Source organism: Varanus komodoensis, unplaced genomic scaffold (assembly GCF_004798865.1).
Source record: "Varanus komodoensis strain SLA01 unplaced genomic scaffold, ASM479886v1 scaffold98, whole genome shotgun sequence".
NCBI lineage: Eukaryota > Metazoa > Chordata > Lepidosauria > Squamata > Varanidae > Varanus > Varanus komodoensis.
Window position 1 is genome coordinate 1,281 of NW_025336669.1, and position 25,562 is coordinate 26,842.

General features: G+C 43.1%; 1 long non-coding RNA gene across 1 annotated transcript; it reads left to right on the forward strand.

Annotated features, from left to right (window-relative positions):
* Nucleotides 1-1,925: 1,925 nt before the first annotated feature.
* Nucleotides 1,926-25,202, forward strand: LOC123017576. The gene is made up of 3 exons (XR_006413635.1): nt 1,926-2,067; nt 14,399-14,444; nt 21,471-25,202. It is a non-coding gene; the product is annotated as an uncharacterized LOC123017576 (long non-coding RNA).
* Nucleotides 25,203-25,562: the final 360 nt, after the last annotated feature.

Consider the following 25,562-nt stretch of genomic DNA (forward strand, 5'->3'; position numbering starts at 1 on the left):
CTTTTCAGACTTTCTTCCTTCTGAGAACACTTTCTAGATCATCTGGCAAGAGCAGCAAGATTCTTCAAGGTCCTGGCTTTGCAAAAAGGCATCAGTTAACTCAGCATCAGCCCCTTTAAAAAATTTGTATATATCAACTTTTGCCCCTCTTGCAAGGAATTTAAGGTGGCTTATGTGTTCCTCCCTCCATTTGAATCTCAGTTTAATCACAACAACCTGCTGAGTTTGGTTAGGCTGAGAATAGGTTAGGCCCAAGTTCAGCCAGGGAGTTCCATGGCTAAGTGGATGCTAGAATCCATGTTCCAGTTACTCTTAACTGCTATATCACACTGCTCCTTTCATGAATTGCAGATGCATAGCATTTCCTTGTTTGTTGTGCAGTACCAGAGATGCTTGGTCATGATGAGGAGGCAGCCTTTTAGGGAAACTTCCAGTAAGAGTTCATTGAGAAATTCTCTGGAAAAAGCCCATTTTCAAGGATACTTCTTTCTTCTGCCCACCAGACCACAGTTTGACAGTCAATGGCATTACGAAGATGTTCAGGGGAGAAATTCATTCATTTCACATTTAAGTGCAGATTTACCTGATTTGCACATTCAAACCACTGTGTATTTCTCCAAATTTTACAAGGGGGAATTTTTCAATAAAATGTATACAAGCATTCATATATTCAAATAACATTAATTTCATTATATTGCAAAAATTACTTTCCGCAGTGTGTATATTAGGCAGAAATACATTCATTTGGAGAGCCGATGTATGTGATTGGAGTATTGGACTGAGACTTGGGAGATTCAGGTTCTAGTCCCTACTTGTCCATGAAACTTAATACGTAATATTAGACCAGTAGCTGGCTCTCACCGTGACCAACTTCTCAGGGTTGTTGTGAGGATAAAATGGGAAGGAGGAGGAGCATGGAAACCACTTGGGGTTTTTCATTGGAGATAAAATGGCAAGATATAAAAATAACAGTAAATAAATATGTACAAAAAACACTTAGGAAGTTTTCTGCAGACTTTACAAAGTGACACTCAGAGCTTGAAATGAACTGAATTTAAGACTGGAAAAAGTAGAAATTAGGAGAAAATGAAACATGGCAGATAACATGGTTACTATTCCATCTCTAGAAAGGAATAGTAACAATGGTAGGCCATTTCCTAAAGTAGTGACTGGTTTGGCTGGGCCTACGGTTGGTCAGGCTGACTTCAGTACTGGCTGCCTGAATTTTGGCAGGTACAGCTGTTCGCCACTATGCTAGTCCCTGAGAAATATTCACGCCTCCTTTTTACAATGCTTCTGATAAATATCCAGAAACTAGTCAGCAGCGTGCATGCATGGTTTATCCGTGAAGTTCAAGAAAGCAAATGCCCCGCAGCAGTGATCTCTCTCTGTTCCTCTCCAGCTGGCGCCAGGCCTGTGGTAGGGAATCTGCCTTCAGAACAAACCTCAGATTTCTGTTGGCCCGTCAGAATAGTTCTCCTGGGAATTGTTAGTCTCCTCCTGTTGCAACAGCTTGGATGGGTGGGGTGTGGGGGAGAGGGCACTTCTTTCCTGGCACTCGCCATCCTCTAGGGAGGCTGTGCGTACATGGCACGAAGCAGCAGAACTGGACTCACACGCTGCTGCGCTGAAAAATATTCCCAGAGACACGCTGTCTCCAGGGACGTGCACAGGCTGTGCCTCGGAGGCACTGAAAGAGCGGCGTTTCCAAGGAACAACGCAAAGGCAGCGGGGTGGGGGGAGCAGCTCAGCTTGAGGATGGTGAAGTGACATCTCAGTGTCATCTCAGAGACTGGCCTGCAGATGGCAGCATGTGCTAGCCTTGGTAAGGAAGGCAACTGCATTCGTGCATCGTCGCTCTGGACTGTGCTTTAGATACCTTAAGGATCCTCAGGAAGCTCCCTTGCTCTCTTCTCCCCTCACCCAGATTGAACTGGCAATTCTGCGGTTTCCGTACGATTCCTGGGGGACGCCGTTCCAGCAGCTCAAACAGGTGGTGGAAGAGCCATCTCCACAGCTCCCGGCGGACAAGTTCTCAGCTGAGTTTGTTGATTTTACCTCACTGTGGTAAGCACGTTCTCTTAGAGCCAGGGGGCTCTTTCCATGTTGAGGTGGTGCAGCCTTCTTGGACCTGGAGCCCTCCAGGTGTGGCGGACTTCCTCGCTAGTGTGGTAGTCAAACCTCTTTAGGGATCCCGGTGGGGGAAGGCTGGCACCGCTTTGGCCTCCTTTCTTTGAATCTTACCTGTTTCCTCCAGAAAGTTGGGTGGCATCCAGGGATAAGAGCTCCAGCACTCTGTCTATAAGTTGTCATTCAGTGTACGGTCTGTCTCAGTTCTTAGCCTGTCCACATACTGATGACCTAAACAGCAGAATGCATATTCAATGTTCATTTAATGCGTATGTGTCCATTGCAGTCATTCTTAAGCAGTGGAGTTGCTTTCCCTAGGACTGCATAGACTACAAGACCCAAGATCCTCTCCCTTCCTCCTGTTGGAAGTGCATCTGGTTAAGTAATATTACAATCAGAGGCAAAAATGTGCTTTGATAGCTTTGTAAGACCTCAACCTGTGCTTCTTAGGTTAATAGGTCTGCTGGCCTCCCCTTTATGAAAAATATGTTATATACAGGTCCAGTTATTCACAAAATGGGAAGAGTGAAAGTGTGCAAGATGAACAGAACTTTCAAAGCTCTCTTACTGAATTTATTAAAAAAAATGTGATGCCCAAATTATAACACTCTGGAATAGAGCACACTCTGGAATGTCTTCAGCTCAGGATTATATTTGACCTCCTTTGGTGACTTTTCTTGCCTGTCAGGTGCCAACTAATGCCCTGCAAGGAAGTTGGTCAACCTGGAGTTGATGGAGGAGGCATATTCAGGCATAAGTTGGAAAATAGGATGCTTAATGAGTTATTTTCACCACTTGCATCATTCTGGTGAAGGGCACCCTTGTTCTGACTTCCATTCTGTTCTGCAACACCGTTTCCTTTCCAGGAATATTATTTTATGCAGTCACTCAAGGGGATATACAGATTGTGGCCCTCCAGAAGTTGGTGAACTGCAATGCCCATCTTTTCCAGTCAGCACAGCCAGTGGCATGGTGTGATGAAATTGCAGTCTTAGAGTATCTAGAGGATTGTACTTTTCCTGTTCTTTACTCATGTGAACCTAGCAAACTGGAAAGAACCTAAGGCAAGAAACAATCTTCATTGAGGCAGAGATGAAGATGGGAAAATATCAGGCAGAGAACACAAAGATAAAGAGAGACCTGCAAGTGTGGGTTGGAGTTGCCTGATGCAACAAATTTGTTTGGATCTTATAAAACCCTATTGGATTTGAATTGTCTTATGGGCTAAGGTGAAAAGTGTGCACTATGGCTAAGGAATCTTCAAATACCTAGAAGGCAAAAGCATTGTATGCACTTGGAGTGATGGTGGTTGCTGATGCCTTGGAAGGCTGTTGTGACTTGGAACATCTGGAGTTGCAAGGAAGGGAGATGTTTCATGAAAACATCTGCCTATTATTGGGTAACATCAGCCCAGGGCTGGGTGGTCACAGCCTCATCTTCCCTTGCTGAGTTAAAGCATGTGACATAAGTATGCATAGCATATTCAGAGAAGAGGAGGAGAATTATTTCATTCCTCTAATTACAATTTTGGCTGGGGGGGGGGGTCAAATGATTTAATTGTGCAACAGATGCTGCCCTACGACCAGTAAGGTAGAACCATGAGCCTTGTTGTGGAAGTAATGCCATTGTTTTGAAAACAGGCAGAAGCCCTCTAGGGAAACCAGCAAGGCACGTACGTAACCCTTGCCTTTACGTCAGCCAGTTCAACTTCCACTGCCTTCTTCCTGCTCTGAGGCACGTGTGTCTGAATGAACGGTCTTAAAAGAATGTTTCCTGTGGCTTTCAGGAAATGTCACATTGACCCCCCAAGTGGTCTGTGTAGGAAGTAGTGCAGTGTGACAGAGGTCTAGGCCTTTCTCATTTCTCTTGAGTGAGATGTCCCATTAAAGGTCATGTAATGGGGAGGCAAAAGATAACATAATAGTAGCTATCACTATTTGCTCACTGTAGTTCCTTCAATGTGCAACAATTTTAATTGTAAAGAAAAAACTTCTTAAACATTTAACACTTCAAGCAATCTACAGAAATAGGTGGATCATGAGTAAAAGCTAAGGGTTCTCAGGACTGAGCAATGTAATGCAAGAACTGCCTCCTTTTAATTAATAAAGTGGATTCTGCTTTACTTCCTTGGTAATGATCCTATTGATGCAGTGAAGGCATTTGGAGCAACTTGGGAGTGTTCTTGCATTAGGTACTGCAATGTCACCATCTCCTTAGCAAGTTCAAAGGAAGAAGGTGACTTTTGTGGCAGCCAGATAAGTCCTGGGTAATATCAATGGATAACATGAGTATACGTGTTTGAAGGGCAACCCAGTACACTTGCCATGTGATAGTGGAGTAAAAAGTTCCTGTGTCTCCAGTATGAGAAGCCATGCATAGCTGCACATAGCTGGACACAGGTGGACCACCTTTTCCACCTGTGTAGCTTTGTGTTAGTATTTGCGTATGTATTGATTAAGCATTTTCAGCATGTTCTTACCGTAAGTAGCACCTGGACAGAAGTACAGAGAAGTTCATTACCCTTGACTGTGTGCATATGAGCTTTGCTGACTTGTAAACTAACTTGAAAGTAGCAACTCACATCTGACCCAGAGAACAATTCCTAGTTTTCATAGCTCTATGAAAGTTCATACCTTTCATTTGCCCAGTTTCCCCTTCGTCCACTTTACACAAGAATTACTGAGAAGGGTTGTTATAGCCATGGAAAGAGAGAGATCTGATCTCCCTTCCATCTCAGGATGAAAAGCTCAGTGGTCTCGCAAAGTGAAGCTGGATGGTTGTTGAAAAATGAATTGAGCTATTTTGTACTTTTGGGGTAGCTCCATGTATTTTTTGATCTGGGCTTCTGTAAGGTGGGGGCCAGGGTTGATGGTTTTAGGATGGGCCTGACTTGAAGGGGCATTCCATTTGGAAGCAGTTTAAAAATAATCTAGATGCAATCACAGCAATAAATTCAGGACAATAATAGGATAGATTGAGGAATCCACTGATAAAATGCCCAGCTCCCCAGTAAAAATAGCTAGTCTAACATCTTCTTTTCTGTCTTGGCCTCCGTGAAGCCCATAAGCAAGCTGCAAAGGAAAGAGGCTGCTTGTGTTGCTGCTCTGCAGCAGCTGATACCTAGCAGCACATCAAGGCGATGCTCTTGCCATCCTTACTTGAATAGAGTGTCTTCCCTAGGTCTAAAACAACAAAGGGTCTTGTACATTTTTAAGCCTAGCACGCTTGTTTTGTAGCCTGCTTTCCCAGAGGCAATTCCCTTGCCTCCTAGGCAGCCCAGGAGCTGTACCAGAGCACTGTTCATTCAATTACCAAACCCTCTTCAAATGCAGCCCCTTGCAGAGTTCATTGCAATAGTCGGAATGGGAGGGGCACCAAGGGCCATTGGTGCTACCTGTTTATTGAGCAGCAGAGCAGATCTAAGATGTGCCTCTTGCTTGAACGAGCACTAGTATAGTCCCATAAAAGAATGCAACCTTTCTTAATATGCCTTTTAATTGTCTGGGTTTTCTTCTTTTTAAATGGAAAGTAGGGGACAAGCAAAAGGAGCTGTTAGTTTGTTTTTAACCATTTCTATACCACCTGATAGCTAAAGCTCTCTAGGCAATCCACAGAAGGATAGAACTTTTAACATTTGACAGTTTAATAGAGTTTAAGTTGAAAAATTGACAAAATTTCCAAAATTGGTTTTTTAAAACCCACAAAATGCCTCATGATGTGTACTCAAATGCATTGGAGTAGAGGAAGCTTTTAACCTGGCATTGAAAAGATAGCAATGTAGGCATTTGAAGACCTTATTGGGAAGGGCAATCCACAGCAAATTAGGCATTGATTAGGATAAAGTTTCAGTCTTTGTGAAGTGCTAGGAAGCCTTCATATCTTCCCTTCTAAGCTTTCCCGATTCGGTAGTCTTGCTGCATCCTCAAATTGCCCAGTCTTTTCTCTTGGCTGCCTATTGCTGCTTCTCAGTCCCAAATACCGTGTGTGAAGCATATGTCTGTTCTCCAAAAATGCAGTCATAATAAAGCATGACTGGATTGATCAACTTAATGGAAAACAAACATTAATATAATTTGGATTTCTTTCATGATGGGTTTCAGTGCAGCTTTTTTATATTAAAAATCAATTTTGAACGTGCACACTCACTCCTGTCAGTTTTGGCAAACAAAGGCAATGTGTCTCTTTGTATGTCTGCGAATCATTGGTCTTTGTTATTACACAGCATAAGAGTTTCCGTAAACCTGAGCTTGGAGATGATGCAGCGAGAGATAGGCAGGAAGTATCACTTCTGTAAGCATCCTTCACTTCCCCTGGACTTGGCAAATCCCAGAAGAGGGCGTGTTTACTATAGCTCATGATCACACTTTTGTTTTTCTCAGTGTGACACTGTACACCTCCTTCCCCTCTCTGTCAGAGCATGTGTACGTGTCAGAATCTTTTTCAAGTCACTCCAAGCATCTTCTCCATAAATACACAGCCAGGAAGAGAGTTGCTATTACATCCTGTCTTTAAAGCTATTTTCTGCTGGAGGGAGACTGAAATAAATGATAGTTTACTTATTCATCCTGCCCCCCCCCACCCCCAGTCACAGACGAATGTTCCTAGCCACAGATGGAAGTGAAGGTGGTTGTAGAAACAATGCCAGTCCTTAAGAGCATTAAGAATGCTGAGAGAGCCAGCGTGGTATAGTGGTTAGAGTGTTGGACTGAAGCTTGGGAGATCCAGGTTCAGCCATGAAGCTCACTTTGAGCCAAGCCCAAACCCTAAATTGCATCACAGGGTTATTGTGAGGATAAAAGTGGATTATGTGATTTCCCTTGGGTTGCTTGCAAGAGGACAAAAGATAGGATATAATATTAATAAAAGAATACCTAAAAATAAAAAGCTGCAGTGTCCTGACTGGGTTAACCAATCAAAGATAGCAAAAAAGTAAATCAGCTCACAGTGCTTTTTACTGCTGGGAAATGAATGCTAAGTTTGTAATGACGTGGATGACGTGTCCACACTGAATCCTACACACACACACACACACACACACACACACACACACGCTGGCTCCCTTGGCCAGGAAACGGAGATGAGCACCACCCCCTAGAGTCAGGCATGACTGGACACACACACACACGGACACACACACACACACACACACACACACATCATAACCAAATTAACTTGCAATGAATTCTGGGAATTATAGTTTGGTGGCCATGCTGAAAGTGAAGCATCACTTCCCATATTCTGATGCCTTGCCATATTCTCATGAAAGGCCACGATCCACAGCTGACCTCAAGGTAACAGAGATTTTCCCAGGCTTTTCCTGATGCCCACATTATTAAGGTATGAATGTCTGCAGAGGGGAAACTTGCAGATCTGTACCCATTCCCTGGGACTGTGCACCATCAGGATTCCAACTCCCTGGGATGCCAAGACACATAACGAAATCTGTGTGCACAGACAGGTTCCCCCTGAAAAGGCCTGTGCCTCATATGAAAACTGATGGGGCAGAGGAAGCTTGAAGACCAGTGGTAGTCACATGTGGGATTCCTTTCACATGTTTGAAGGAACTTTCAATGAGAAGCTCATCTTTTTGACCTTAATGGAATTAATGAGGATGGTAAGAGATATAGTTCATCCACTAGGATCCCAAGCAGAAGGAGATGCATGACATCAAGATGGCTCCCAGTGTGGGAGCCTCTGTCATTCAGCACTTCTGCATTAGCATGCCCTTGTGGGTGGTAGAATGGACTTAGCAGCTGAGGGCACACAGATTTGAAGCCAGAGGTCTGCTCAGAGTGTGCTGCATGCCCATCTTCTGAGCTTTCTTCAGAAACAAAGCAGAGCTTTTCTACTAAGTTGCTCCTGTGGGATTTCTCAGAGCTCCCACCCTCTCAAGAGGGGCATTCATGTGTACCCTGACAGGACTGAAAAACTAACCTGTAAAGAGATGCAGGTGGCGCAGTGGTTTAAACCGCTGTGCTGCTAGGCTGGTTGATCGAAAGGTTGCCAGTTCAAGTCTGCACAGTGGGGTGAGTTCCCGTTGCTGCATCCTAGCTCCTGCCAACCTTGCAGTTCGAAAGCATGCAAATGCAAGTAGATGAAAAGGTACCACTTCGGTGGGAAGGTAACCGTGTTCCGTGCACCTCGGTGTTTAGTCATGCCGGCCACATGACCATGGAGACTGTCTGCAGACAAACGCTGGCTCCCTCGGCCAGGAAACAGAGATGAGCACCACCCCCTAGAGTCAGGCATGACTGGACTTAATGTCAAGGAGAAACCTTTACCTTTACTTTACCTTTAAAGCCCTAGATGGCTTGGGACCGTAATACCTGTTGGAACACCTCACCCAGCCCTGATCTACACAGATGCCACACTGAATCTCTGTGGCCTTCCTCAAGAGGCTTGGAGGGTAGTAACTAGGGGGAGGGCCTTTTCTGTGTGGCCCCCCATCTTTGGAACAACCTGCCAGCAGTGGCCTCCCTGGCACTGAATTTTCCATCTTTTCAGCATCAGGTTAAGACAGTCCTCTTTGCAGAGGCCTTTAAAGACCTTCCTGGTAATTCAGGGACCTGACATGATTATCCAGGTGTCTTTCTTTTATTCTTGGCCAGGTCTTTTTATGGTATTTTAAACATTTTATGCTATTTTAAATTATTTTTAAATTCTTACTAATGTTTTTATCTACCGTATTTTATTGTTTTTATGCTTTGTTGTAAATTGCCCAGAGGACTTTGGCCATAGGTGGTATAGAAATGAAATAATAATGATAATGATGATAATGATAATAATAAATTCCAGGTTGTCTTCCACCATTGTGAGGAATCAATTGTCATGAAGTCTTCCAGTTCCCCTCCTCGTCTATTTAGCAAAAGGTTTTTTCCATATGGAGTCAGTTTTGCAAGCCTGTGGGAAGGACAGGGACAACAAGAAAATCATGCCTGGACAGTGCCAGGCATCAAAGTGCGGCAGTTGAATGCTATTTAAAGTTCTTCTTTGTGTTCTCGGTGCATCACTCATTTGGTGGATGGGGCCCTGCGCCTGTGCAGGGCCTGATGCTGGGAAGGTTTCCTCGCTAGACTCATTCTGGTGACCCCAACCGCTTGGTCTATCTGGGAGGGGCTCCCGCCCGCTTCCTCAGCTCTTCTCCGATCACCATTGTGGGTGCCTTGGCAATTTTCTCCCTTGTAGCTACTGCCCTGACTCATTCTTCACTCTTCATGCTTGCTTTTTTCAACAATTCCAGTTATTACTCCTTCCAGTGCAGCCACAGAGTTAAAGTATAGCAAATACAGTGCCTCCTTGGGTTCATGGCAGCCAGGGTGCAGTGATCCCATTCACCAGACTTTGGATGCCCCCACTTCAACTCTGGTTTGTCCGTATTTACCAACCAGTCAGACCAAAAGCATCTCGCCATCCTGCACTCAGTACAGTGGAACTCAGCCTGGGGAATCAATTGACACTGCCAGAACTGGACATCACAGTGACAACAGAAGCCTCCCTCCAGGGATGGGGCGGGGGGGGGACCCTGCACAATGACCAGACTAATGGGACAAGGGCTGTTTAGAAGTACCATGGACACATCCGTTATTTTAAGCTCCTGGCAGTACAGAAGGTCCTTACTGCATTTCAACCTGTTCTTCAGAGCCACCACGGGCAGATCACCAAGGACAACACTACCGTAGTGTTCTACCTCAACAGACAGGGAAGTGCCAAGTCTGTTTCCTTGGCATGACTCACCATGCAAATACGGGACTGGTGCATCGACACAGGCATCGCACTCACAGCCGTCCATGTGACCAGGATGAGCAGTCTGAAAGCAAAATACACAAATGGAAGATGGATCCTAGGATCCTCGCAGAAAACTTCTGGACCCAGGGAACTGCATCCATCAATTTCTTTGCCACCAAGTCCAACATAGTCTGCAACAGCTTTTGCTTGGCAAGGGCTCGATGAAAAACGCATTCATCTTTTGCTGGAATGGGACTCTCTTATCTCTTCCCACCGTTCCCCCTGATTACCAGGGTGCTGGCAAAGATCTGCAGGGGCAGGACCAGCTGCTCTTTGGTTAGTGTACCTGCTCAGACTATTGACCAAGATGTTCACTCGCCTTCCATTGAACCAGAACATCATCCCATGGAACCGAGGGAAGATCTTCCATCCGGATGTCGCTGCCCTGTGCCTTGCAGCATGTAAGATCATCCGATAGACTTGGGCACACTTCTTTGACCCAACATCCTGGCAGACCTCAGTGCAGCATCCATGAGGAGATTCTATGTGGCAAAATGGAACCCATTCTCTGCCTTTGCCCAGCAAGTATCCTTTAAACTCCATTAGTCATCTATGCAACAAATTCTATACTTTCTGTACATTCTCTTCCAAAAGGCTGTGAAACCCTCTTCCATCAAGGTTTATTTGGCAGCAATCTCCTTGTTCCATTCACCAATCCAAGATTTCTTGGTCTTTTCTCATCCAGTATCCTGTTGGTTCCTCAAAGAACTGCCAAACATAATTCCATGAGCCCAGTCCTTCTTCCTTAGCTGGAACCATTCTGATATACTCCAGGCTCTTACAAAACAACCCTTCAAACCTTTGGCCACCATAGATTGCAGACTTCTCTTCTGGAAGGTAGTCTTCCTTGTGGTCATTGTGTTGGCCAGAAGGGCCAGGGAACTCTGATTGCTGCATGTTCATTAACCATAAGTCACTTTTCACAGGGACAAAGTGAGACCCATCATTTCTTCTGGAGGTTGCCTCACCATCCCACCTTGACCAGGATCCAGTGGAATCTACTCTGCACACACTTGAAGGGCCTAACACACTTGCATTCTACAAGTCTTGAACAGACCCCTTTCCCACTCTCAGAGGCTCTTCATTTGCTACGGTGAGAGGTCCCATCAGCTCTCAATGGCTTGCACACTCAAAACCATCAACCTTGCCTACCAGCTTACAGGACTGACATTCCTTACAGTTCCCACCCACCTACCCTACATCAATGCCGGTCAACTTTATACTTTATAATTCCTCAGTTCCGAGATCACAATGTCGGTATCAGTGGAACTGAGGAAGGTGGGTAGCAATTGCTCCAAGATATACTGAAGGGTGGGAGGAGAGGGGCTCTCAGCAAAATGAGCCTAACTAGGAAATCTTCCTGACAACAGGCCCTGTGCAAACAGAGTCTCCCTCTCCATATGAGTGAGTGCACAGATGACCACTCAAAGAACAAGGGTTACAAATTAAGTAACCTGTCTTATTAGTTGCCCATCATGTGTCCAGCTGCTTCTCTCCAAACCTGGTTGGTCTATTTTGTACAACAAAGGATCATGGGCAGTGAAAAAACAGTATCTTTTTCTATTCACTTAAAAAATAAATCACTCATTTTCTTGTGGTCAGTTTTACAGAAACCAGGGTTTTTAAAAAAAAAATCAACTGACTTTTGGAGACCATTCTGTCTCCAGTTGCACGTCTTTACTGCATGGGTCCTCAAACTACGGCCCAGGGGCCGGATACGGCCTGCCATCCCCATTTGGACCTGCCTCGTCTCACCTTGCATTGCTGTGTGCCCCCCCAGCTCAGTGTGTTTGCCCGCACATGCTGTCCCCCCCCTGCCGCCCCGGCCCGTGCGCACCGCCGGCTCCACCTTTCCAGCCTGTGCCCAGCACCAGCAGCTTTCAATTGGCCCCCTGGTGAAAAAGTTTGAGGACCCCTGCTTTACTGCAATGCTGGAGCAGATGGACAGGGGAAGGTGTGGAGTATCTCTGATCCAAAAGTGCAAAGCTTGGACTAAAATCCCAGTGGTGTTGCAATTCCATATGCATAGGATGGTGACACATATAAACGTACACAGCAGTTTGAAATCTAGTCCTGTTGGGGATGGATAATTACCACCACATGGCAGTGTGTCACAAGCCAGAGAATTAGCTAAGAAAAATCTGGTTGGCCCTTTCACAAAGCAAACCAGAAGTATTAGCCCAGTGTTCCTTAGTCAAAAATTCAGGTGTGTGGACAGCATTAATTTTGATTTTTTGGAAAAGTTTAAACACATGTTTTGCATATTTCGAACAAATGACAAAGTCCCCCTTTTTCTTTTAATTATCTGTGTGATAACTTGTTAACCAAAGTACATAATAAAATATGTTTTATAGGCATAAAATAAGGATTAGCTCCACAAGTTTTCACGTTAAGTTTTCATAATGTAAAAGAGAACAATGATATTATTGAAACTGCTCATTCTAAAAAGGCTAAATAGCAACTATTTGGCTATAAATGCATCATTTTGTAGGTTAATGTTTTGCTGAAGGTCAGTATAATCTTGTAAACAGGGTTATGTCTCCTTTCTGTAATTTTATGAGGTTCCACCAGTGCTAGAGCTGGGTAATACAGCATGTGCTGCTATTAATAAGTTCAGAATACATTGTCAATTTAAAAGGTTGATTTATTCTTTTACATAACAGACTGGAACTATTTTAGGAGTTGTGGGTAGCTGATTTCCTGTAGTTTGTTGGATTGTGTGTAAAATGTTATTCCAGAACAGTTTGACATTCGGTCAGGACCAAAAAAAAAAAACCCCAAAAAATCCCAAAACACAAAGTTTAAAGTTTGTCATACCTAATACAAATCTAGAATATTTTATGGTAGCTCTTACTTAATTTATACACTTAAATATCCCTGTTTATCAGATTAAATGATACACTACTGAAGACCTAGAAGTCAAATATTTATCCAGTTTCTGTTTGAGTGCCAGCAGTAAGGCATACAATTTACTAATCAAATTCTAAATGGTTTGTTGAACATGATTCAAAATTCATCACTTGATGCAATTGTCCATACTTAATAATTAACATATGATACGTAAGGCCTGAAAATATGGAGTAATCGAAGGCAGCAGTCTTTCATGTGTACAGTCATCTAGTCATAGGATTTTATATGATTATTAATCATCAAAACTTGGAAAAGATTGGGTTCTGAACTAAGAAGTATCCTGATGGGTGGGATTATGTTTCTGGCTAGCTCTTTGTGTAGTAAGAGGACATAGGAGATCGATCTGGACTTAAATATGTGTTGGCATTTACACCAATGTTTGAATAAGACTGTCAGTGCAAACAAACAAAAAATGTTCAAGACTGGAGTTGAAACGGAAGCAAATCTCCCTCCTCCCCAGATGCTTTCATTCAGCTGTAGCTCATTTGTCTGATTTAAATCACTCAGGTGGCTTTGTAGACTGGTGATAGTGATTCTCCTTTCTTCAGTAGTGCATATAGATATAGCAACATCAGACAACAAATCTAATTGTGCTATCAATTCTTAGTATAAGAAGATGAAGGGATTGTAAAAATTGTGACCAAATGGTCCCCGTGTGCTTCTAAACCCATGTCTTTACTAATTTTTAACAACTTTTGTATGTTACCCTAAAATGAAGTTTTTGAGCTGCTCTTACGCAAAACATAAGGTCAAATGGTGAATGGAGCTCTTTTTCCAAATCCACCAGTTATTCGTTTTAAATGCCTCTTTGTTTGTTTAAATGCCAGTGAGATGTGGTGGTGAGAATGCGAGACTGGAGACCTGGGAGATCCAGATTCTAGACCTCTCTTGACCATGAAGGTCACTGAGTGGCTTTGGGCCAGTTACTTACAGCCAAACCCACCTTGCAGGGTTGTTGGGAGGAAAAAGTGTATTGGAAGAGGAAGCCACCTTAGGTTTCTTGCAAGGGAAAAAATAGCGGCATATGAATGTAATATAATAATCATGCTAATACTGTTTGGAAGCAAAACATTAAAAAGAATGTCTGCTTCTAGTATTCTTGGAGCTAAGTTAATGAAATTTGGGTTGAATGTGGGGCAACCTTCCCCGGCCTAGTACCTGCCAAATGCTTTACCTTCAGTTAGTTTTTCTAAATGAAGTTAGTTTTTCTGAACTTATACCCTGTTGTTTTTTTTTTTTTAATCAGCAGGTTCCCAAAGTGACTTACAATATAAAAATTGAAGTAAAACTGATTTAAAAATTAAAAGAACAATATAATAACTTAATGGCAGGAGACAGTGTTAGCTCACATCCCATCAAATTGCCCTATTTCTACAAGGTCCTTCAATCAGCTGTTTGTTCTTTCAAAGAAGCAACATGCACCTAAGATTTCCTGCCTTCAGTTCCACAAAGATGAGCTCCTGCACAGATTATCAAGCTTTGTGATACCCTTGCTGCCATTGCTGGTACTGGGTTGGGGAATCATAAGTATGGGTTTCTGTTTAATATAGATCCTTTCCTTTTCTTTTTAAAGCTTGAAGAAGAATTCCAAAGAAAGGCCAACATATCCTGAGCTAATGGTGAGTTTTCCTCATTAAAGGGCAGGCATAAGGCCAGTCCTCTTCATGCATTTGGCGATGGAGTTGCATGGCTTAAGTGGGGTGAGGTTGTTCACTCCACTTCCACATTCAGTATATTCGGTGTGTATGTCAGATGCGGAGCTAGCCTGCGCAAGTGTGTTGGAGGTGTTCTGTACACGCTCCACCCCCTTATTATAAGCCCACACATATTCTCTGGAATGGAGCTGTAAGTAGAGACTGGCTACTAGGGTTACGTAAACCCATCCACCTCCTGCCCATGTTTCTGTTCACCCGTAAGATGTTCTGTTTTCACAATGGGGGGAGGGCAGACTCATGAATATGTACTTTTAAATGTGCATCCTCTTATTTTGTTACAAAATATGCTTGCTAAATGTATTTTGATTTGTTGTTATAACCAAGAACTTTGGGATACATGCAATCTGGTGGATAGCTTAAGTTTCAATCCACTTCTTAATCAGGATGTTGCAGAGCAGGTCGCTTCTCTATTACTTGCATTTTTATACTGCTCAATAGATGCAGCTTTCTGAACAGTTCACAGAACAAGACTTAAGGGTATAAAGTACAACAACGTAGTAATACATACATCTTTACTGGAATTCACAAGGACAAAATTTGTTAAGCATCCCTAATCAACACTCTCTACTTCTGATAGAAGCTGAAGAAATAAGGTGCCCTAATTTTTACTCTAGAATTCAGTGGTTGATCAAAGCAGTTGTTTTCTCATCAACAGCTTGTTCTGCAATTTGGAGAGTGCTTGGAGTGAGATAAGTGTAGCCAGTATCTGTGGGGCTTTCAAGAAATTGGGTTGGATTCAGATTTAGTCATGCTTAGATTAGGGATGTGCGAATCAGCAAAACTTGAGCTCAGCAAAGTTCTCCAAAATCTATTTCATAGCTTGTTCCAACTCAAGTTCATATCAGATAGCAAACTTTGTTTTTCTTTCTTTTTGCATAAAAATCTGTGTCTATTTTTCCAAATGTACACACATCAATTATCAGATCTTTCAAATTTATGCATTCTTTTCCCATGGATTAAAGTATATATGGACATATTTTGCAAAAATAGACATTTCTGTGCATATTTTTCAAAAGTATGCGTGCTGTTGCTGTCAGTTGTTTTTGGTCTGCAAATAACATTGCAAATTTGGAAATATACCCCAAATATTTCTATTGTCCTTTCTCAGGGCAAGTAGGAGGCTAATGCAGTGATCCCATCTTACAATAGATCCAGCCTGTACAGGGCTTTTGTATGAATCACAAGATAATGTGTGTGAAGTGTTTTGACTCCCAGAAGTTGCTGGTTGAATGTTTTAGATAGGGGTTTGGCTTGGTTCAGCATGACTGTTCTTGCATTCTTACAAATCTAGCATTCTTTTGCCATGGGCTGAATCTGTTGGCCCTTGCTAAGTTTGTGACTTTGCCACCACCCCACACACCAACCACCTCCATGGGAAGGAAGATTCCTGGGATTAAAATGTGGTAAAATGGAGAGGCAGATGACTATGTAGGCTGCCCTGGGTTCTTTGTGTGAGGTAAGAAGGTGGGATTTAAATGTAATTTTAAAATACAACGGGAGAAGAGAGGCAGTAGTATAAAAGTTGGGTTAATTGCTGGGGATGGTATGTTTGGTTGTTGCTATTGATTTTTTCATTGAAGAACTCCTCATAAGCTTCTGAGGAAAGCCAGAATCTCTCAGAACAAGGCTTGAAAACCACGTTTCACACTTAAAGTGTACCTCAAATTTATTACCAGACCCTGTGTGACAGAAACCTCTCTGTCCTACTCACCTTTTCGAAGGGCTTACACAGAAAATACTTCTAGTAGGGAGGGTAGCACGCTTTCCCTCCCTCATTTGTGGTGTTTGTATTATCGATACGTATCCCTCAGGGTTATGAAATGACGGAGATGCTCCATGTCAGCCATTTCTCTTTGTTTCTTGCCAAGGGCTAATTTCAAATACCTGCTGAGTACGAACTTCCTTGTGATATATTGCAACCCAAACTCTGCCTAGTTTTATGTAAAAGCAGTGAAATAATATTAAGTAATTCCTATGGCATTTCTGCAAAAGGTGGTCTGTAGTACAAGTTTGCATAGTATTAGATCACAATTATAAGTTGATTTGTAGACCTGGTTTTATTGCCTTGTTTGCACATAGAGAGTATCTCTTTGTGCCCTCCTCCAAATCTCCAGGCTGTGTTTTACCATGTGGCTCTCAAGTCTGCACAGGGTTCAGCAGGGTAGAGATGAGGAAATGCATGTGCTCTGGCCAAACTCTGATTGGCAGCCCTGAGCATTTCTATTGAATTAGGATGTTGGATCACCTTTCAAATGTATCTCAGCCTTGTGGTATTTCATGGCTGACATTCGTGTTGTAAGGTCCTGTGGTTTGGATTTTCTCTCTCTCCCTTTTCACTTTCCCATGGCAGTAGACATTGCGGTACTGGAATGGCCTTGCCTTTTGAGACTGAGATGGCTTCCTCGCTTTCCTGTGTAGCTGAGGTTTCAAATGGAAAATCAGAGGTTGACTTGGGCATGGAGAGAGCTCATTTTCTGATTTGAACTCTGCTTTCTACTATTCCCGTGGTGTTCAAAATGTGTTCTGGGGAACCCTGGGGTTTCTTGGAAGCTGATCAGGGGTTGCCCTGTGAGAATATCATTAATGACAGCCAAGCTTACTGAAAGACACATTGTCCAAGCCTGTGATCAGCATAAACTGGCAGGGCATCCTAACACTCTCCAGAATTCTTAAGAACATAACAAGTGCTCTGCTGGATCAGCCCGAAGGCCTATCTGGGCTAGCATCACTTTTTCCAGAGAGAACAACCAGATGGCTGTGTGAGACCTGCACGTTGGACATGAGGGCAGTAGCCGTTATTGATGGTCATGGCGGTTCTGTGGTGGTCAAGCAGCTGCTTTCCAAAAGGCCATCAGGAAGTGGTTTCTGAAAACAGAAAGCTTTAACATAGGTCTTTCTTCTTCAGCATTTCTGTGCATCAAATGTATGGCTTCTGCATACATGCATGGAACTCATTTGGGAAGATTCCTAAGCTAATTAATTAGCATTTGGTGGGAGCCCAGTCCCTTGGGCATGCCCTGTGTGTGGGGAGAAGCTCCTGCCCAGACCTGAGTTCTTTGTTGACTGCCATTGGGAGGGGCTTCCTCTGCTTATTCTTGCCTCTATCTCCATGTAGCCTCTTCATTACACTTCATGGTTCTTTTCCTCTTTTGTATTTTTCCACTTCTACTCCTATTTTTTTTAAGTGTCTCCTGTTTTTCCTTCTTTCCCCCTCTTTTCTTCCTGGCTTTCTTTTGCCTTGTCTTCCTCCCTGCTGTCCTAGATGCTGCTGCCCAAGGCACCATTTTGTGACTGTGCTGAATGTGGCAGCAGACTATCACCTCCCAATGGCTACTCTCTGTGCCTTTTTTGCCTGGGGGGGACTCATTTTGTGGAGCCACGCTTCCACTGCCAGGCATTTACTTAAATAGGCCAGGAAACATCACACTGATGGCCTTAAAGCAGGTAGCTCTCCTCAGCCATCCAACTCTATAGCTACGACCTCCACACCTGTGGCAGAACCTCCTACTACTAGAAAAAGGACACTCTACCAAGATGGGGAAAACAACAGTTGGCAAAGAAAAATAAACCATCCAAAATGCCCATTCTGGCTAAACAGCAAGATGGCAGGAAACCAGCCAAACATGCTGAGATGTGTTGCCCCCTGCTGGGCTCCCACATACTAAGGACCTGGTGCCAGAACTTGAACCACCAAGGCGCTCCTCTGTGCCTCTGAAACCGGCACAGGAGCCTCCAACTCAGCTGTCACTCCCGGGTCCGAGTGCCTCATACTCAGTAGGCGTGACTTAAGAACCATCATCTCCAGTATGTCAGTATATCAAATACACTGTTGTGACTCCCTGCCATCACCAATCCTGAGCGTGCACCAGCCTGTCGAACCCAACAGACATCGATACTGGTCTCCTTCCCCTATTGCTGATTGGTACTGTAGACCCTGGTGGCCCACACCTCCCTACAGATGGGAGTATGAGGTCGACCTCTACAGAGAGCACCAGGCATCCTTCAATTCTAGACATAACCAACTACACTGTACCCTCCAGTGTCGGTACCAATTCTGGGACCATCAAGGGATGCAAGGGAAATGTTTTTCCTCATTATGCCCCGCATGGAATTTGTCTCTTCATGGCAGCTGCTCACTGGGTTGTTAGTCGCAACCCCAAAATCTCTTTCTTGATAGTCACTGCTAGCTCAGATCAAATCAGTTGATACCTTTGCCGAAGCAGATTATTGTACCCCTGCTTGTATTAAGTCACATTTACCATTTTGATTCTAATTCTCCAGTTCCCTTGGGAGAGATGCCTTTGGAACACCTCACAATCCTTTTTGTTTTTAACCACCATGAATAGTTGGGTGTCATCAGAAAATTGGCTGCTTTACTGTTCACTCCTGATTCCATATCGTTTATGAATAATTTGAAAAGCATTGGTTGCAATCCAGAATCCTGTGGGACTCCACAGTTTCCACCACTCCATGGGGAGAAAATGCTGTTTATTCCCACTTTCTGCTTCCTGTTATTTAACCAGTTATTGAACCATAAGAGGACCTTCCCTCTTACTCCCTGACTGCTTAGTTTGCTCAGGTGCCTTTGCTGAGGGCCTTTTAAAAAGCCTTTCAGAATTCCAAGTGAACAAATTCTACTGGATCATCCCAGTCCGTATGAGTATCAATACTCCCCAAGAACTCTAAGAGGTTAGTGAAACAGGACTTGCCTTTGCAGCAGCTCTGTTGACTCTTTATCCTGGTTTGGTTTTGTCTTGTTTGTCTCATTTCATCTTGTTTGCTAGGGGAAGGTGGTGAATTTACTTTTCATTATTTATTTTCAGTTTTCAGGTAAGATTACTTACAATGTGAAAGGAGTGAGTTCTTTACCCAGATTCCTCACCTTGTTGCTGAACTTGTATGGTTACATAACTTGGTGTAGTGATGGGGCTGTATGTGTTCCTACAACACTAAGGACAATCACCGATCTCAGAGTGACAGAAGAACATAAGAAGGCATCACAAACCTCAGGCCTGCAGTTCCAATCTGGCTCACTGGGGTTTTCAGGATGGCCATACATTTTCTCCTGGCCTACTTCCTTCTCCCAAACTAGTGGTTCTTTGGTGGTTCCCCAGTTTTTGTACAGATTCCTGCCTCTCCCTTCTGAGTGATTGAAATGCCTCTCCAATAAGAGCAATAAGCAATAAGAGCTTTAAGCTACAGAATATGTTGGTACCTTTTGTATTTGAAAAAACATCTCTCTTGCCCCTTGCCTTTGGCCTGCCCACGGTAGGAATACAATCCCTGAGAGCATCTCTAGAAGGAATTAGGCCCTTGGGCTGGAAGAGGTTGCCCAGTCCTGCATCCTGGACATGGATGCACCATGAAAGTGTCAGTCCCGGCTCTCATGTCCTGCAATGTTGTACTGAATGGCAGTGGGAGGGAAGGCCTTATCTATGGAATATGCCTTCATTCTTGCCAAATATCTGTGCAATAGTTTTGTACTATGCTGGCAGGTTCTTTCACCTAGTTGGTTATTATTACTTAATACTTGCCACCCATATATTTGGCTACCTCTTTCCTACCGTAAAGCCCCAGCCACGTGTACACAGGCACACACGCTACTCACATGTATGGTCAAATCTTTTCTCAGTGCTAGTCGCAGATGGCATTGCGTTAATATGGAGAGATCCAGGTTAAGTTGTACTCACTTCTCACTGGCTGGGTTCAGGGGAACTTCTGAACATGGGAATTCTGACATCCTCACCAGGCCAGCTCACCTGTTGCTCTAACACGTATACCCCACATCAAGTGTGGTGCTGATGTGGGTTTCTGTCAACACCATGCACATTTTGGCATGCGGAATATTTCATCTGAACTGAAGGCTATGGGTAGTGTGTGGTCTGCTGCACTCTGCTCTGCGACGGATCCATCCCATGGATGAATGCGACTTGCATACACCCTGGTGCACACATAAGCACAATTTCTACTCCTAGGGCCCTCCCCAAACCAGTCCCAAGTCACCCTGGGGAAGGATTCGGGCAAAGAGGTTCCTCACATCCCTCCATCCTTCTAACATACACTGCCTGCAACTACAATATATGTTCAGTGTAATAGTTGGAGAGAAAAACAGCTTTCCTATTATCCGCTGCCTTTTGCACTTGCGGACTGCACCCTTCCCATTATGATTCCACTCCTCCAAATTCAAAACCAACTGGCTTATTTGCAGAAGTTTCATTTGGGAACCTCTGTTAAGAACAAGTCTTGCTATTCAGATACCTTTCCTGACCGAAGAAAATCCCTTGGCTTCATTTGGGTGAGAAGGGTGTTGGACACAGTCAAGGAGAAGCAGCTGCATGATTTTGCTGCTGTAACTTTTGGCTTGTCATTCCCTTTCTGTCTCAGGTTCCTTTATCTAGAAATTGCATTAGTGATCCTCTTCATAGTGTTACTATAACAAGGAGAGTTCAAAAGCCCTTTTTTGAACATAACAGTCACAAGTACTGGAGATGTGGAAAGTTGTTGTTAAAAGTCTAACAGAAATTTTAATGAATTTAGTATCCAAATCCATGGTTATTATTATTTAAATGGGTGGCAATTGCTTTTTATAGTAGACTTTTTATGATGACCCTGGTAGAGGTTTGTTACGGTTTGATAACCAGTTTTGCAATAACAACGTATTCAGCTTATCTATACTTGGCATAAAACAAGGAGGGCATTTATATTTTGCTACAGTTACATTGTTCAGATGAATGTGTTCTGCAATGAGTCCCATTGGAAAAGATTTTCTGGTAAGGGCACCTGCCATTGTGAACATGCTGGGGAATTACTGTAGTCTTTCCCATGGCCATTGCAGGCACATACGAAGATGAACACAAAGGCTTGAGTGGAAACACTTAACATGAGTTCTTTCCTTTCTCCTCCTCACCAGTTTTCCTTTCTCTTTTTTAGCAACACCATTTCTTCACCCTGCACGAATCCAAAGAGACAGATGTGGCTTCTTTTGTCAAGCTCATCCTGGGAAATTGAGAAATGGACTTGTACATGATTTTTCCCTTCTGTGGACTGGTGGGTTTAGGAGGAAGGGTGCGTGGTGGGATGCCACATCACATGAGAAAACCAGTAGGGCAGCCTGCCACTGGTCACTTTGTCAGGGGCGTGTGTGTAAAACCTTAGCCCTCTCCGTATGAAGGCTTTTTAAAGGGTTCTTTGGTATCCATAGTGACATAGAATGAACTGGTTAGTGAAATGAATTTTAATAAGGTTGTCAACCATAAAAAAGTACAAAAACATTTAATGAGTGATTTAAATAATGACAGTCAAGAGTTCTCTAACAGTCTTCTCTGCTCCCCCATTTCTTGTTCCCTGTCAATCCTAATTTGCTTTTGTTTCTGGTAATAGGTGCTACGGTAGTTATGAAGTTCTATGTAGAGTTATATTTTTCCCTTACCATTATTTTAATATTTATGTTAAGTGCTTGATTTTAATAGACTCTTTTGTTTTGTTTTTATGTGAGAGTTGAGTGTGGATGGTAATAACAGCTATAACAGCTGAAGCTACAAAGATGAGTATTTATAGGACTTTGCTGGGAGGAGGAGGGGGAGGTGGTGTGGGCCATATAGATATATAGGAGGTGGAAGACTAATTTAAATTCAAGAAAGAGTTTGGCTTACATGTCAGCCCAGTGATACCTGAGGTGGTGTGCATAATCTTTAGGAGATGGTCTTATTTTTAACAGCACATCGAGAGGATGCAAATATCCAGTAATTTGTGGTGATTTATGATCCTGCTGGTTTGTTTTATATTTGTAGTCTTCAATGAATAAAAATTTCCAGAAGGGTGAGATCCCTTCAGGGGATCTGGGATTATCAGTGGAAATACATACAGTGTATTGGAAATCAAGAGCAACATACAGTAATCATTTGACCACTGGCTAAGTAATCACCCCATGATCTACAATCAAGCAGATGTCCTCTCTATTTTGTATGTAAGCCATGGATCATTCCTTTTAGATGACTGGGAAGGAGAATGGAAGAAAGAGAGATGGCATGAGGATTAAAAAAAAATCAGCATGGGGGCATTATCGAGTACCAGGGGCGTATCACTTTTATGTTGCTAATTTTATGTTGGCAAGAGTAACCGAAGCTTGTCTTGGAAAGTTCAGGTTCACAGATAATACCCATATTTGTCTCCCTCCCAGCCCCACTACTAATTTTCTTTCTGGAGGAGGGCCTGTGTGTCTCTGGCACTGGTTTAAAGGGTCTCCACCTGAAAAGCCAAGGAGAAGCAAATGAATAGGAGCTACGCAATATGTGCTACATTTGTTATCTCTCTCTGTCTCTCTCTCTCTCTTTTAAAGAAACACAGCTCCAGCACGTACTTTTGCCTTAAGCTCCCCTTGGTTGCAGCCATGTTGTGACGATGGTAGCTTGCCTTGATCTCTTGCTTTGCTACACACCCCTGTTTGTTTAGGACATAGAGCAAGACCAGAGTCCTGCTTGATGGAAGTGAGTGCATTTGTGCAAGAGCTGCTTTTGCTTGGGAAATGTTTCTGTTTCCTAATAATTATGAAATATGGCAATACGTATTTGTCACACAATGGTAAGGTTGGTGTCGATGATGAAGGAAAATGTTGGTATTCCTGCTAGTACATGAAGCCCCATATGCACTGTCCATCCTCCAGTACAGGACAATACAGCAATGTGAAGTAACTTTTGTTCCAAAGCATTAGTATTAACCATGCAGGTTTTGTCAGAGAAGGGCCATCCTGTTTTCCTGCAGCTCACATTTTACTACATAACCGGTCTTTGCGCGTATGTCCACTGGAAAGCAACCAGGAGACATTTAACTGCAGACAAAACACTAAATGGGCTCAGATTTCAATGCAGTCTTAAAGGCCTAGAATGGCTTGTAACCTGCCCCTAGTTTTCCATTTTATGAGCATGGTTCCTCCCTCAACACCACCCCCCCGCATTGGTTCCGAGCGGCTTTGATTGATTGTCTTCAGCTGCAGCTAACACACAGCCAGACGGTTATTAGAACTAGTTCCAGCATCAATTCTCACTTTGAAAAACATGACATTTAAAACCCGCTTTTTGGTTTTCCTACATATGGATCCGATGCTTGCTGTAGAGATTGTTTTTGCTCTTTTTTCTTTTGGAATAGTGAGACTCATTTGGACACCACATCCTCTTGACCTCAGAACACCTTTATTTGAGTGCTGTGGTAACAAACAGGGTGGATTTATGAGATAGGATCAGTGTTAATAGCAGATATTAATGCTCCCATTGGTTTCCAATAGTAGGATAATGCCAGTGCTGTCTGCAGTATGTCAGTCTAGAAAGATTATTGCTCTGTGAATCAACACTACATGCTTCAAGCTTTTTTTCAGGAATTAAAATGTGGATTCTGAGTTCCTTAATCACTCAGTTCCTCTTGAGTTCTTTTGTCAACTCTGTCTTAGTATATTTCATCTGGGCAGGTGCAAGACCCTCATAGAATGCTAGAATACAGCACAGCCAAGCTATTTGACCCTTCTAATCAAAACTTAAAACATGTGTTTTTGTTACGTTAAAGGCTGCATACTGTGATAGTGAACAGCATTTCTGTGGTGTTTTTCAGTACTTAAGGTGCCATCCCAATTCTTATTCTAAAGGATGTCCAGTAAAAGGGGGAGAGGAAATACTGTTTGCGTAGTCCACAGGTAGCACAGCGAAAATCATGGTGTTAAATTACAGCAGCCTTTCCCAGACTGGCACCTCCAGATGTTTTGGGCTTTAGAGCCCACCAGCCAGGTTGGGGAAGTCTGGATTACAGAAATGAAGAGTCAGGTTTACACATTAGAATTGTGTTGATATAAACATACACAGAAGCACACATGCACACATATGCATACATATACACATACTGTTCTGCAATGAAACACACTGCCCAAGGAAACTAAATCTGCATTCCAGGAAGCAGAATCTTGCTAGGCATCCACTGGATAGAGTTGTATTTTATATAGAATAAGATGCCTCTTGGCAGGGAAGATTTGACACAAGCAGTCATTGGCTTCGTTCTCCAGTATTCCACTTTGATCCTATAAACAAAGTGGAGGTTGAAAGAATGTTTGCTGCAGGACCTTAGGTGTTTGAAATTGATCGTAGTTAAGCTCAACCTGAGGATGCAGCTGGGACTACTCTAGTGAGATTTAACTGTTCTGGTAGGCATGGTGGAAAAATGAATGGAGATGCTGGGAGTACATTCAGTATATCCTTTAAAACTGCTAACTTGCGAGCAAGAAGGAGCCAGCCAGAGCCCATGTGTGGAGCAGAATCCTATTACTGACACTAGCATATTTGGCCATGCATGATAGCAAGCTGATAAACGTTGCTTTCTCAGAGCACAGGGCACTGATGTTATTGCTAACCATCCTATTTTGGATTGCATTTCGTGGAACATTGTGAAGCATTAACATTGTCTGTTTATGAGTACTACTTGGAACTGTGAAGAAAAGGGGTAACTTTGAAGCTTGTGCACATACTCTGTTTTGCCCTCTTTCTTGGTGAACCAAGAGGTAATTGTTGCATTCTGTCATCTCATGCCACACCACTTGATGATTTCCTACTTTTAAATGTAGACCATGATAGCATAACTCTTTCCTCAATTAAAAAAGAACAAAAAACCAAAACCAAATCACAATGCTTCTTTCCAGCCTCTTAATTACTTTGGGATTCCTTTTCTCTGAATTCTGTCATTGGGTTGCCTGATCACACAGATTTCATTGGCCGTTGCAATTGAGAGGGGATGGGGAGGGTTAGGCAGTATATAGTACATTTATTAGGGAAGGAGGGCTCAAATTTTCACACAGCTTATAGGAAAATCTCAGGAAAGACCTTGGAAATGACGTTTGTACATTTTTTAAAAATTTTTGTTACAATGTGGAAAGTGTTGTGGGTGCATTCCTTAAAGGATCATTTCCTTGACCAGAAAATCCGTCTTTCCACTGCAGGGTATAATATGAATTCACTGAGATGAATTACAGAAGTCCTTGCATTCCTG